The sequence below is a fragment of the Polyodon spathula genome, chromosome 5 (assembly GCF_017654505.1).
Source record: "Polyodon spathula isolate WHYD16114869_AA chromosome 5, ASM1765450v1, whole genome shotgun sequence".
Classification (NCBI taxonomy): Eukaryota; Metazoa; Chordata; class Actinopteri; order Acipenseriformes; family Polyodontidae; genus Polyodon; species Polyodon spathula.
The window spans coordinates 70,124,664-70,140,538 of record NC_054538.1 but is presented as its reverse complement, the minus strand read 5'-3'; the positions used below and the strand labels follow the sequence as shown (position 1 = coordinate 70,140,538).

Sequence of the window (15,875 nt, the reverse complement as noted above, 5' to 3'; positions counted from 1 at the left end):
AGTGGGCACTAAAACACGGTTGCTAAATCACATATGTGGGCAAAGTCTGTTTGCTGACACGTGCACCTGATTCTGGTGCGCTAGTGTAGGCAAAAGTATTTTGCGATTGCCTTAGGTGTTTGCGAACATTGCTAAATAGGGCTCTGTGTGTATTTGTATGTATGTCTGTGTGTTTGTTCACTGGAGTGAAATCCTTCTGTTTATGTATTATTGTCATCCACGAAGCTGGTGTTTGTGATCCAGCAACAGGTATCCTTGGACATTTGTTCAAGAACCCGAACTCCTAAATTTCGTGTGTATTGAATCACGTTATTGTTACAGCCCAGTAAGCTCTGAGGTTTAAATAGCATGCTATTCCTGCGTTGATAAAAGACGCTACTCCACCATTAACTGATAATGGTTTTAAAATATCTGTAGTTTGGCAAACAAAGACTTGTCTTGCAGTTCGTTGTCATCTTGTTAAAATATCTACTTAGATTAGTCTCTTATTTATAATTAAGACTTTCTGGTAAAGCTCTATTTTGATTTCCATTAATAAGAGACTTTTGATAATCTAACCCAGTTGGGACTGGAGCTGTTTGCTTTGTTCTGATTGCTGGTCATAGTCTATATTTATTTATATACATCAGTTATATATTTTTTCATTAGAACTATATCATATAATAACAATAGTGTAATAGTATCATGAATTGCCACTGTCCATTATAATGCTTGTTTGTTTGCTTTGTTCTTTATCTGTGTGTGTGTGTATGTATGTGTGTGTGCATATATATATATAGATATATATATATATATGTGTGTGTGTGTGTATGTGTGTGTGTGTGTGTGTGTATATATATATATATATATATATATATATATATATATATATATATATAACTGCAGTGTACAAAATTGAAGGCATGTGAAAGAAAAGGTTTTTAAAAAATGTACACAAAAAGTTTAATTCTAATGATCTATTCTTATAATCATGACACTATCAACAGAATTATTTCTTGCTTACTGCACTGTGTTTACTTTTCTTTTTAAACAGCTGAAGAACGGCTTTTGTTCGAAACGTCCTGAAAATAAAATATTTTTTAATCTTTTAAACTTCTTGTGTACATTTAAAAAAAAAAAAAAAAAAACTATTATACTAGATACTATTGTCAAAATAAACGTTTGAGTAAAACTAACAGTTTTGTCGAAAGAGGTATAAATAATACTGAGCCACATCTCCAAAGTGTTCCCCCCTGTCTTTTTTATTGACATCTATTTTTTTTAATGAATAAAAAATAATGCAAATGTTATAAAATAAGAAACAAACACACAGCGGGTGCTTAAGAGAATGTGGGTTATATAACTTTGTTGTTTGAGTCTAGTTTTGTAAAATTAACAGACTTTAGGAAAAAAAGAAAATATAGGACTTTAAAGACTGGAGTAAACACTTTGAAAATGTGGCCCATTGAGTTGTTTTAAAGGATTCAGTTTTGCTGAAAAAGCAGCTCAAAATGCTGTATAAAACAGCGTATAAAGATGTTACAAAGTGGCCCCCATGTGTCTACTGTAAAGCAGAGCTTGTATTGCTTTAAATGATTTTATTTTAATTCAAGTGCTCAATCATAAAAAAACAACTGTTGGAATAGCACCACTCTTACAAAACTCTCTCTATATAATGGTTGAAAGTGTATTTAAATATTAACATGTATGTATTTATGACATAGCTGGGTTATGTTGGAATACCGTGTATTGAATGGTTTACTAATGTGAAAACAATACATACATATGTTTTCTGGATCAGATTATTTTGTTCATGTTGAAATATCTTAATTAGATATGTTCTGCTGTGTTACTGTTTATATACAGTGTTGGGTCTACCTGTTTAAAAGCCATAGTTAAAATAGGACAGCCTATATGTTTAAACTTATTGTTGAGCACTATATTATTAATGTTACATAATTATCTAAAACTGTACATCTAAAACACTACGAGAAAATGAATGTGTTATAATGAGGTGTCAGAGGCTGTGTGTAAATGATTACTAAATTATTATTTCATAAAATCTAGCTATGACCATTATACTTGCTATGTATTGTACATATTTATTTAGCCATACAAACAGAACAACGGAACAATCTAATATGGATGATGTAGTAAAACTTAAACTTAGTAACTGAAGATGTTTTAAAAAAGATTTTTAGTCGAAACGTCTGTCATAGTATTTTACTCAGTTTCTTTTAGTTTTACTATGTATTCTACCATCAAGTGCTTGATAGTAATTGATGATTAACCTGGATTATAACAGGTAAGTAGATTCATGGACATGGATGGCTATCTTCTATTTTTTCTGTTGTCTGAAATAGCACTGCACGTTTCTGCTCGGGTATGGCATCACAGTATGAGAACATGCAAACTGGTTTGAAATCAACAAGAAACTCAGAAGAAATTCACAAAACCATTTACTCCAAAGCATCATTAGTTTTTTTTTTTTTTTTTTTAAAAGGACAAAAACTGATTTAAGTTTTCTTAATTTGTTTATTTTCAGTTTTGTAACATTGGGCCCTATTCACAAAACTTCAAAGACGGTGTTATGATTTTCTAAAGCATATTTTGATCATTTGAATTGAGTTTGCAGATGATGAAATCTTTTTCAACTGTTTTAGAGAGTGTTGGATGTTTATTCTCATTTTTCAAAGCGCTGTTTAACCTATATATATACATACACGTGTGTGTGTGTGTGTGTGTGTGTGTGTGTGTGTGTGTGTGTGTGTATATATATATATATATATATATATTATATATTGCAAGTCCTCATGAACTTGTCATGAATGTCTGACAAAGTTATAGCTTACACAGACTTCTGCAGTTCTTACAGAGTTCTGCCTTCCTTACAAGCAAAAACACATAACCCCAGTCGAACTAGAGCTACACTGGATTCCCGTTTCCTAGACAACTGAGTGTGCGACTTTACTGTACCTTACTTCATTTTATGTGGTTTTGAGTATCTGGTATAATCCTGGTCCTGATTTACCATCTAGTTGCCTTTGTACTCAACCTTATTTACTTTGGTTGTGCTGAATCTTTATGCTAAAGACCTATGTATGTTTTGAGGACACTATCTGGCTAAGTAGTGCCTGGGATTATGACATTATATTCGATTTTATTTTTATTTATTCATGTAGCTAATTCATTAATGTTGTTGTTTTGCTCTCTCCATGAGTGTTCACAAGTCTCCTAGCAAGTGCTATCTGCGGCCATTGCAAGCCAGGTGCCGTGGTGTTGCTCCAGCTTGCTGTGATATGCGCACCTGCATCTAGCACTAGACAGAATGACATGGCACCTCTGTTTCATTTTAACAGTGTCCCAAAACTGTGGGTTACTGTTCTAAAACCCCTTGCTGAGGCTAGCTCTTCACACATGCATTGTTCTGTGAATAAAACCCTGGTTGGGCCTCAATTAATACATTTTATAGCAGCCATCCTACATGTCTATTCTTTACCACAGTGGAGGAAAAAAAAGCACATTGCCTTATTAGAATTCTGAAGGAGTTCTAATTTTGGAACTCAGTGACAAACAAATCATGCCCTGGTGCTCTTCTCTTAACATCTGGTCTTATCAAACGCACTGTACAAGATGCCAAGAATCATAATTTAACATTTTCTAACGAACAAATATAGGTATAAAATTTGGGGCTAAAAATAATTGTTACGTAATTATATTATCTTCAAAACACTATAAACACCTTGCAGAACAGCCACTTTGAATCGGTACTAAAAAAAAAGTAAGTTCCACACTTCAGTGCACGCTGTGTTTGGAGGCTGACTTGTGCTTGCTTACACCAACTGTCATTGGGGCTTTTTAAGATCAGTTACAGGTGCACACCTGGTTGCAATCACATGTAAACTATACAGGGTGCACTGTTGTTTAAATGTTTTCTCTGTGACTATGACAGTGATTCAAATGCTTTTCGATTGGCCCTGTATATACCCTGTGTGGGAGGCCACTGTTTTCACGTCTCACTGCTGCAGGGACCCTGAATTGGAGTTTCTAACAGTAGCTTTATTTATAGGTAATTCTATAGTTACCACTTTAGTTCCGGATATGTTTTATTTTTTAATTTTGTATTTATAGAAAGGTAATAAATGATTAAGTAAGCACAGTAAAAGCAGCCAGAACAAGAAGAGACACCCTTCTTACAACACGTGAACTTCTACATGTACTGCACAGAAACTCACTTACAGGTGGGATAGTAACCAAAGTGATATTATCAGGAGTTTGTCCCCATTGACTCACATTATATTCTGGCCAGGACATTTCAATGTGCAGAGGGTTACATTACCAGGAGTGTTAATAAGAGGCGTTTCACTCTATTCATGTATTTAATTAATATTCTCAAATTTTATTCACAGTATTAAAATTACAAACAAAACAGTGAGTGATTAAATATAATATATAATATGTATATTTTTTTCCCCAAACAAATTTGAAAACTGAATATTCTGAAACTGTTAAGAATTTTCAACAGAAATATGAAAAAAAGTATACTTGAATGAATGTGTCATGAACTTAAAAATATCTGCATTATAAAAAATTAAAAAAAAAAGAAAAACCAGAAATGGTTGGAATGTTTTTGATAAACCTCAGATCTCTGCTTCACTGTGCTTCACTGTGCTAAGCTGTTGGATGTAGTGATTTTCTGTTCATTAAGCATGCCAACATTTTTAATCTAACACCACAGCTAAAGAGTGGCATGCTTCCAATGAAATATATCAGCCAGCCTTATTAATTTCATGCCAAGTGCTGGAGGCGTGAATGTAGAAAATGCTGTTTGACTTAGGATAATGGGAAGCAGGCAGCTGAAGGCAGAGGATACAGATCAGGAACCCTGGGTCTCAGGAGGAGGAGCAGGTGCAGGCTTCGAGCAAGGCCTTTAGGCCCGATGGGGCAGCCGAAGCTTAAAACAATCTGCAATGCTTTTTTTTTTTGTTTTTTTTTTTTGTTAATTTAGGTTTTGCTTCTCTTTCTCTCTTTTTCTTTCTCTTCTTAACAGATCACTGCTCCACAAAGAGTATTAAACAGGAGAAGGGAAATTAAAAAGGGAACTCCCAAGGTACACAAAAACAAATTAGAGCAAACAAATTAGAGAGTCAACAAATAAACACTGGAGCATCTGTGAATAGCTTTTTTGGCTGTGGAGCTATGGTCGTTGGCTGAGCAAAAGTGTAAAGATGATTTAAAATGTTCTCAACAGCAAACATTTTAGAGCATGCACATGCTGTTAATGTTTTCAGTCTTTAAGTTATATATATACAAGCACATATATACTTATTTTGGTTTACAGGCTGTTGTTAGTTCAAATAAGCAGGAGTTGGTGTCCTTCTTTATAAAATCTAAATGTGGAATATGTCTTGAAAATATACAAAGTTTTCAAAGATTAAGACAAGTGCAAAAGAAACAAAAGAATCTCATCAGCATGTAACATTATGCAAAAAATCGGCATAGAACGAATTGTTTACTTCGCATCCGTGGTTGAAGATATGGATGTAAAGAAAATACTAAGACACTACCAGGAATTTAAAGACTGTTTCCAGCTATTTTTTACAAGTTGTAATTGTTTTATTTACATTTTAATCACATTTGCACTTGTTTCAAAATACAAGCAAATGGTGAAGCCCCTGAAAACCAGATTTGTGGCACCAGGTGCCAATGTACCTGAATTCCTGTATTACCGAACAGTAAAAGCATGTGCAAGTTTGTTTTCATATTTTATGTTTCTCAAGGATTAATTAACACTGTGGAGGTAGTAAAACAAAACAATATCGGACCATGATCTCTTTGCAAGTAAAGTGTAACATAATTCCATACATCCTACATTAGCTACATAGGTCTCAGATGTGCACTTTTAAAAGCAACTCATTTTTGTAGAAAATGTGTATTTTCATTTGAAATCATGATGGCTGGTACCAAACTAGGTTAAAGAAAGTTCACAATTTCAAAGCCTTACTCAGAGGAAGTTGGTTAAGCTTCAGATCCTGAAAGCATGGCTTGCAAACAGAGATGTATTTATTCTGTTGTAGTATCAGGGATCTTGTTTTAACATAAGAAGGCATGTTTATTCTGACACGTGTTTCATTTAAAACCACACATTTGAGACCAAGATCGAGAATGCAAATGCACAACAGGTCACTGTTTTGTTAGCTACAGCCACTTAACTAGTACAATACCGTAGAACAACTATTCCCTGTTATTGAGCTTTTTGGGTTGCATTCCACAAATATGGTACCACACACTTTTCCAATATCTGGTTATGAAATGCCCAAGACTTGGTTGATGCAAGAAGACAGTGCAGGACTGTAGCTCATAATTAATCCATTGGTCCAAGTCTGTTTGATTTATACCAGTTCAGTTTGGGATAGCTATTTAACCCTTTGTGTTCCAAACTGAAGGGGCAGCAGCGGACCTCATTCAGAGAGTAGCCCGGTGTGTGGGGAGACCACCCTCCTTCTTTTCAGGATATCTGCTTACTGATAACTGTAGATGGGGTGCATTCAACTGATCCAAATGTAACAGTGTCAGATCTTCACAAAGGACTCTTTTGTGACATCACCTCTAACAGTGCAAGCGAGCTTCAAGGAGTCTCTCTTGTATTGAATTAAGATCTTTTGATGATTAGATCCATTGAATATACTCGAATGTGTGTTAGTCTAAGATAGGGTGCTTTAAAACATGCTTTTCGCAATAGATATAAGTTCTGTCGTATAGTCTAAAATTCTTACTATACTAGATACCACTAGAGAGTTACTGGTAAAACCAATATAATCAGTTGCAGTAGGCTGCAACCATGTTCGGAACTGAACCAAACTATCATAATGAAAGGCATGCTAATTAGAGCTGTAAAATGTATTTCCACCAAGGTGAATTGAAATAATACTTCTGACCATGATATGCACATGTATAGTGCAGTGCAGTCCCCATCATGTCAGCTGTTTGCATTTGTCTCCCTTCTGAAGAGTATCAAAAACATAAAACAATCACTAGGCAAGGCATTTTTAATACGGTACAGATTATGATCAGTAGTCTGCAGAAACCACTAATCCAAAGCCGGTCTGATTCTAACTGGTTTGGATTAGCGAAACTGCATTGTTTTAAGACAGCTGCATTCCCTGGCTCTTCAATTTTCTTTTCATTTCCATATCATAAATGTGTAAATATTGTCCAATACACTAGAGAGTAGTACAGTTTACTACAGTATATGGTATAGTGTTTTGGTCTTGTGTTCCAATTCAGGTCACTTTTTCTCTGGGGGTTAAGTCACAGAAGTTCCCCATGAAGAGTTCTTCTTTCCTACTTTAAAGGTAACTGCTTGTTGCCATTTCCTACTTTTTATTGGAGGGAAATGTTGTTACACATTGTAAAAGAAAGATCCAGACAAAAATAGCAAGATTCTGCATTGATTTGGCTTTATAATAATATAGTGCTTAAAAAATATTTGTTTTAAATATTTGTATTTTTTTAAGGTTTTTAGTAAAAAGTTATTTGAGGATACATTTCTAACCATCTCTCTAAAATAATTGAAAAAAAGATTTTAGTTAATGAAAATAGACTTTAAATTAGTGCCCAATAAAATAATCCTTAAAACAGTCCTTAAAGTATTGTGAATACAGTACCTGATAATCTACTGCTTTATTATTTCTTACGTGATACTTATATTACCAATTAAGTTTGTATTACACAGACAAAATTGATGTTAGGAACCATGCTAATTAAAAAGAAAGTTTCAATACATTATATTTAATACATTCAAATATTTCCCCGAATTTTTCATACCCTGTCAAATCTGCAGAATGTCCTAGTACTGTCTAATGGAGAACATGTCAAAGCTCCCGTTTAATTGTAATTGTTCCAAATTCAGCCAAGTGACTGAATCCAACTAATCATGTGGAAGGGGGGAGTCTGACAAGAAGACAAAGGGTTAAGTAGCACACTCTTCACACTAAATACGCTTTTCATTTTTAATTTTGAAGGATGTTATCTTGAGCCGCTTAGGTTTTTAATTCCTTAATTGTTGCACTCTAAAACAATAATTAGCAATCCCAAAAGAGACGGGACAAATTCAGCGTTACTTTTAGAGGCATAATGTGGCAAAGCTGCTTTGGCTCCATGATGTGATTATGGATTGTTGTGTGGAGAAGCTGAATATTTTTAGCCATATCAAACTCGAATGGTAAATAGTTCATGTCACAGTTGATTGCATTTAGAAATTAAAAACACAGAAACAATGGCACAAGGACATGGGCACCATAAACGTAACCTCTTTACAAAATAATCATGACAACAAACCACTTTTGGAATCGCAATTGAAAGCTTTTTTTTTTTCTTTTCTCCAGAGCAAGCCCAAGGGCAGAGGTTTTAGTCTATCTTTGTAAGACCATCTGTCATGCTGCTCCTTGTCACAGTTTTCGTCATATTGGGACTGGTATAAATTTGAATTTGGCTCAATTATTTAGTTGTTTACAAACAGAAACACTTCCTTCTAAATAGGACGAACACGGATGCCTATTTACAGCAAGCAGCAATACTGATATTTGCCATTTTCAGTGTCTTGGAAATCCCCAGGGCTGTCAGCCAAGCTCCTGGGCTGTTGAAGCCTGGTCCCATCACACGATAACACAGGTCTGCACTGCTAGCTACGTGGAGATTTGAAGACTTTAGTCCCCTCTAGGGAGGTGATTAGAATCATTTGAAGAAAAAAGGAATCACACACTAATTAAAAGTTGAAAAGGATAAAAAAAGCCCCTGAATCACAAAATATTCTGTAGAATAAAAATACAAATTAAAAAAAAAAATTATTGGTTTTTAAAATGTAATATTTTTTCAAACTTTATGGTGCAGGGTAAATTTCAAATTAGCTTAAGCCAAATGTTCCACGATGCTAGTCCAAACAGGTTCAAAATTAGTGTAAACTCAAGCAAAGTAAGTTGAAGTAATTTAATATTTTTGGAGTGGCTAGTAGACTGGATAAAAACATGCATTACTCTGGGCCCTGAAAGAAAAGCTATGTCATAATCTTTAATCATTTCACTAAATTGTAAACCCAAATGCATGTATTCTTTGTGACAAGATCAGTTCAAATTTATTATGATGTTTTATTTACGGACTTATTTTTGTTAGAAATCTAAGAAAATATTGTAGTAATGTGTATCCCTTTTTCTAACTAATATGGTGTTGTAATAAGGATTATAGCAATGTGTTTCAGCGTTAGTTTAATACCAAGCAATATCCTTTAAAAAAAAAAAAAAAAAAACCCTTGGAATTATCAGGTATCTTAGAATTAATGTAGTCCAATAGTAACATGATTGTAATAAAAAGCTGCAATATGTAGCTTGCAGGTAATGTTTTTTTTGTCAATTATTAATACATATAGGAAATATACTAATGCATTTTTAAAAGAAAATCTCCAGTACTTAATGATTTTAATTCACCTACCATTTATTTCACAACTAAAAATACCCATATACTGTATCTTAGTAATTAATGTGCTACCAATTCATTTTCTTAACCAGCACAGAGCAGTCTTGCCATGCATTTTAATTAATTTTCTTAACCAGCACAGAGCAGTCTTGCCATGCATTTTAATTCCTTTTCTTAACCAGCACAGAGCAGTCTTGCCATGCATTTTAATTCCTTTTCTTAACCAGCACAGAGCAGTCTTGCCATGCATTTTAATTAATTTTCTTAACCAGCAGAGAGCAGTCTTGCCATGCATTTTTTTTTCAAGTGTTTTACTCATCGAAACTTCAGGCTTCTGTTGCCAGGCAAGAAGCCAGGCCATAGGTGGCCAGGTACAGTAGATTGCTGTAGTAGATTTATTTTAATTACTTTTTTTACTTTTACAATAAAGTATCAAGGCTCATTTGTGATTCAACCAGAGAGGACCTTATTTTACTGTTAACTACCTTTTTATATAAGGTTATCTACTCTTCAAACTATATACATGTCAGAGAAAAATAACTCTTTCTGAAACAGCAGGGTGCACTGGCAGTATAGGAAAGATAACTCTTTCTGAAACAGCAGGGTGCACTGGCAGTATAGGAAAGATAACTCTTTCTGAAACAGCAGGGTGCACTGGCAGTATAGGAAAGATAACTCTTTCTGAAACAGCAGACTGCACTGGCAGTATAGGAAAGATAACTCTTTCTGAAACAGCAGGCTGTACTGGTGGTATAGGAAAGAGAACTCTGAACGGCAGACCAAGTAAACTGATGAAATATACCAATATGGCCATTTGTTTTATTTTTCAGTATGAGAAACAAACATGCTTTCATTAGTTATCTGGTTATAACTTTACAGTTAATCTGTGATGTTACACAGTGCTGTAAGAGGTAACGCTGTTTACTTATAAAGGTATTTAAGAACAAATTTCAGCAATGAAGAGTTGAAAAAGGTCTCTTGTCAAACAACATTCTCTTTTAGCATCGCTTTCTATAAAGAAATATTCAGATTGAGATTTGATATTTTCAAATGCAGTAGAACTACAAAGTTGCAAACACATTGGAATATTTTCACTGATATTATGAATGTGCACTGTATAAAAACAAAGTCTACCATGTGAAACATTAAGAAAACAATTAAGAAACCTTGATAATAATCATCTCTCACTCGTTGTGGTACCATTAACCAGGACTGGGGGGGGGGGGGTGTTCCCTTAATGAATAAAACCATTGAAATAGATGCAGACACTTTCTCTGGTTGTTGTGTTTGTCATAAAACAAAATGCATGGCAATTAATAGCATTTTTAATTTCCAATAGTTTCAAAACCAGGTTGTATCTGTCAAATCTCCTGTTCCTATCCTGGGAACAACAGGTCGATAGACCTGCCTGAAACACCATGACCTGTGAAGCCAGCCACTTGTGTATCCCTAATATATAATGTGTTGTTACTCTGTCACCAAGAAGAGCTAGCCCAATTCCTGAGAGACCCCATGACAATTCATTAATCTAATTAAATATGTCGTCTTGCCCAAATGAGCCGCTGGAATATCTTTGCTGTCGGATAAGTGCAAAGTAAAATGGAGTCCCAACAGAGAAACCAACAGTAGACTGGAGCTGATGACAGCATGCTTCATTAAACTCTTAATTACCTATTGGATCTAACTAGTTCGTACCGATTTAATGAGACTCTACAGGCACTTAAATGTATTCTGAATTTTATAGTCTACTGGTGCATTGCCAATGAGGCAAAATGTTATTAGTTTTATTACTAATGATACTTTCAAATAGTATTGATACTAATCCTGTGGATAAACCCAACTGCATAATGTAATACTATTACATATAGGTATATGCAATTCATTTCAGATGTCCATCTAGGAAGCAGTACGTTAAAAAAAAAAAAATATGTTAGTGATTGAAGAAGTTTTTGAAGCCATGAGTAGTTGTTTCTTGATGTGAAGTAGATGCAAAAGAAATGTACAGAGTAATTTTCTTCATAAATTAGTTTGATTTATTCAAAATATATTAGGAATCGTTTACCCAGTTTACAGCAAACCGATTCCAGAAACAAACACTCAAAGTAAAACAGTACAGAACAAAATAATATAATGCAATACTGTAGGTTTGATCCTCCAGGACTCCTCGATCGACAAGTCTCCAATGCTAATCTGAATGAAAGAGAAAGTGAGCTGAGCTGAGCACACCTTGATTAAGTAGCCATTGAACTCAGCCCCACTCCTTTCTTCTCTTTGTGGGTTCAATCACCCCAGGCACCCTGTGGAGGGTCTCGTTTATGTCTCGTAAAGAAAACTGGTTCTGGCTCACACTGCCTAAGATGGTGTTATCTTGGCGTGGCTCTTTGATCTTTGTGCTTAACTCATGTTATCTCCTTGAGCGCATCGGTTCTTCCAGCAATGTGCGATTCTGTTTATTCCAGCAGTCGGACGGTCATCAACAGTGCAATTAAATGCAATCTTGCAATCTCGCATTTACTAGTTACTATACCTCCTCTGATAATCTCCTTTTAAAACTAATAGAGTGTACAAACCTGTAAACATGTGTATCTTGTATTGCATTCAAATGTCTTTCCATGTTATCCAAGTGATGTGAAAGGTAACCGAAGACTGTTCTTCTATTTTTGATTTATTTACAAAACCTTATTTTCTCTTTTTTCACTTTTTTTTAATAATTTTTATGAAAGATGTTGGATTGGCAGCTCTTACAGCTAAAAAAATAAATCACCACCTTTTCAGGTGCGTGAATAAATCCATAGAGTTATTCCTTTTTTTGTATTGCAATATTACCATATACAACTGGTATCTTTTAAATTGTGAAGGTTTGTAAAAATCTTATCAAATCTACAGTCTGGTTCTGAACGTGGATTCAATATACAATGTGCGCATGCGTTTTCTTGCTGTTCATGGTATTCTGTAATTCAGAATTGACTTTGGATGACATTTGTACATTTCTTTGGTACCCATAAAGCAGAGAATGCCCCAGATACTAAATACATTATGTGATTAAGCTACTGTAGTATTGATTTCATGGATAGTTCTGGTATTTTGTCGCTAGAAGCTAATAATAGTTGGGACACCAGTCAAACTTATTTGTGAATTCTTTCCAACTTCCCTTCAGAATACCGTATTTTCTTTTAATGCTCTTCTGTGCCTTAGACATTAACATCTGGTATTGCAGCTTTGTCAAATGTTGTCTGTGTGTTGACTGTTCATTATTGCAGCCCTTTTTTACACCATAGCAGTAAAATGGGTGCAATACACCTGAAGAACTAGCAGGTTGAAAAGCAGAAAACTTAAAGTGAATGCAAAAAACAATTCCTTCATTGTGGTGACAAAATATTACGTCCCATATTTCATCTTTCCTTTGCCACTTGTCACTAAATCTGTCTGGAATGTTCAGTCATCATCTTTCTTTTTATAGATTCAATACAGCAACTCTAGCAAACTGCCAATCTTCAAACAGCTATCATTCTGACAAAAGTTATTTTTACAGACCCCCCCCCCCTCCCCCCCACTCCCCCCCAAAGGGTGTGAGGGAAGATTATGACAGTGTGATATTAACAAGATGTTGAGTTATTTCGAGTGGAGATCTCCTTTCAACAGGCTGTCCTTTGATGGATACATTCAATTATCACATTAGCACAGCAGGCCAACACAATTGCAGAACATTATTTTGTCATTGATTGAAACACTGTTGACATATCTGTCCCAGACTACCTCCCCTCTTAATAGACATACAATAACTGTATATGTTAATTGGTTTAGCTAGTAATGATATGGTCAATGTTATTGACAAATAGACTTCGTAGAGAGCATTCAACAAGACACTTACACTGGAATGGTCAGCGATGGGGTTACAGCAATTGTGATTTTAAAAACCCATCGTGCCTGTAATTTCTAACTGAGCAGATGCAGTATCATAATGAAGGCCATTCCACAGCACTGTTGTGGTAAAAGATTTGGCAGATAGAGACATGAATCAATGGGGCTAAGCCATGAGCTGACAAGCAGGACAGGTTATTGCATTGGCTCTGCAGTGATCTTGCTTTGCAAAATCCTTCAGAAACATTTTAAAAAACAGCAATAACAGCTATGCACAGCCAGGTCGCCAACCTGCATTCCCCTGACTGCATGAATCACCCCATATGATTGTGCCTTTACCAGTTGAGCCACTCAGGGACCCCACAGTTGAATATTTTCATATCAGGTCTTATTAAAGTTTACTGCGTTACACCTTTGGGAAAATCCTGGCAACGTGTAGTACAGTAAAATCATGGTGAAAGATTGGTAAAGCACCGTGGATCAAGGTATGTTACATTTATTTATAATAAAGTACAGTGAAAGTCACCATGGCATAAGCAGAGCAAACTACACCATAACAGCAAATATGCCTTGGTAAACTTTTATAAGGCTGACCTTTATTAATAATGTCATATCATTTATATGCAGGGGTTCCCATAACAGGTACGCATGCGCACCAATAAAAATAAATGCAGACTTCCATGTTTTTGAGACGCAAGGGCAGAACATTTTTCATAAAGGCAGAGAGGATGCCAGGTCAAGCCTATCATGTGGTTGTGACCCATGCCTGCCTAACTTCTGGATTTTCCCTGGAGTCTCAGGGTTCCAATTTAACTAAAAAGTCCAAATAGGTAGAACCACCAATTTCATAATGTCAATCAAATTCTTTTAATGGGCACTTGAGACAACCAATGATGGCAGGGATCTCTAGTAAGCCGTCCATTCATTGAAGAGGGATGCAGTTACGGGGAGTGGCTTTATAAAGCTTGATGACACTTCACTTCCCAAGTGGAGCGCACTTGAGAAGAGTTTAAAAAAAACAAATAAACAAAAAAAAAACCACACATTTACTTAAGCATTATACTTAAAATATTATTTTCCCCTCAGTTAAATACTGTTGTGTTATTAAGCTAAGATGTTCAACAACACTAATAAAGTGACAAAGTGGGTTTTTTTTTTTTTTTTTTTTTTACTTTTGAATCCCCAGGGATATGGTTGTAGGCTATTGAAATAAATAGATAATGTGGGTTCTTTGCTAAAATTTTTAATAACCAGCAATACAGACGAGGTGGAGCTCGACAGCGACTCGGATGATGACTCCTAATTTTGGTGCGTACCAAACCATTTCTGCTGGTACTCGTGTGAGAACTTATTGTTGAACCCCTGTTTACATGTATAATCCTTTCGTGTGCAAGAATCTCTATATTCCTTGTACAAGTGTTTTTTTTTGTTTTTTTTTGTCAGATATGTTCACAATCTGTTGTACATTTCAACTGAATATGTCTTTAGTTCAGTTTGTGCTGGCAAAACTATTTGAGTTGTGAGTTCTACTGAAAATTGGTGAATGGCTCCATCACTGTCGACGGAGGTCCTGCTGCTATTCTGGCAGTGTGCTCCCTTGAAGAAATGCAACATATCTGTCTTTTTTACTACGAGATCATCAGAGTGAAACAGCAGGATTCCGATTTTGTATCTGTCAGAAACCATTTCTGCTCTGGAAGTGAGGGCAAGCAAAATGTCAAAATATTTGAATAAATTGCACTAAATCCTTTTTTATTTTTTTAAAAGGAAAGAAGATGCACATGGATGCGGACGATTCCCTGAATTGTAATACACAACGTTCACAGCTTGCTTGCACATATATCAGAAAGGCTGTATTAATTACAGAAACAATGTTATTTATATTTATCACTCTTATTGGTGTGGTTACAGATATGATGTTTTTTTAAGCTTAAACTACAGAAGTTTCATTTCATATACTACAGAAATCAAAAGCTGTAGTGTATCGAGACATACTGTATCCTGGCCTACAGAAATGAAACAGTAGCAATTTGATTGGTTGCAAAGGTTGTGACGGTGTATAATATTAATTGCACAATTAGCCATTTAATTGAACAGCTGGTTGGTCTGTAGTGAAACATGATAAAAAGAAAACTAATGCTGCATATTTATGTGAGGACTACCGGTACCAACAGTTCACTGATGTAGAATCTGCAGTTGAAATGATTCCACCACTCTTATGAAAAGCCAGGATGATCAGAATTCAGTCTATGACATTGGTATGCACTAGCCCATTGAGTTGCAATGGGATACCTGATGCAAGAGCCCTAAAACACATTTGTTACTATGGAAAAAGAAAAGCTGATTTTTTCAGCTTGTGAACAAAGGAAATATGGACTCCTAAAGGAAGACCTTAATATTAACCACGTGTTTGAAGAAGAACAAATGTGTAATTAACAACTCTGGTTTACTAAAATAAGCAATAGAAAATTAATTTACAGCTTCTTAGTACTATATGAACCCGGTCTAATAAAAAGCCAGTTAAGGAAAGTCGTCAGCACAGGAGCACAAAGTAGCAGAGGAAT

The 15,875-nt window shown here is 35.2% G+C and overlaps 1 protein-coding gene across 1 annotated transcript in view; it reads left to right on the top strand.

Annotated features, from left to right (window-relative positions):
* Positions 1-15,875, top strand: part of LOC121316244 (failed axon connections homolog) — a 47,092-nt gene that overhangs the window by 17,637 nt on the left and 13,580 nt on the right. The window lies entirely within an intron of this gene.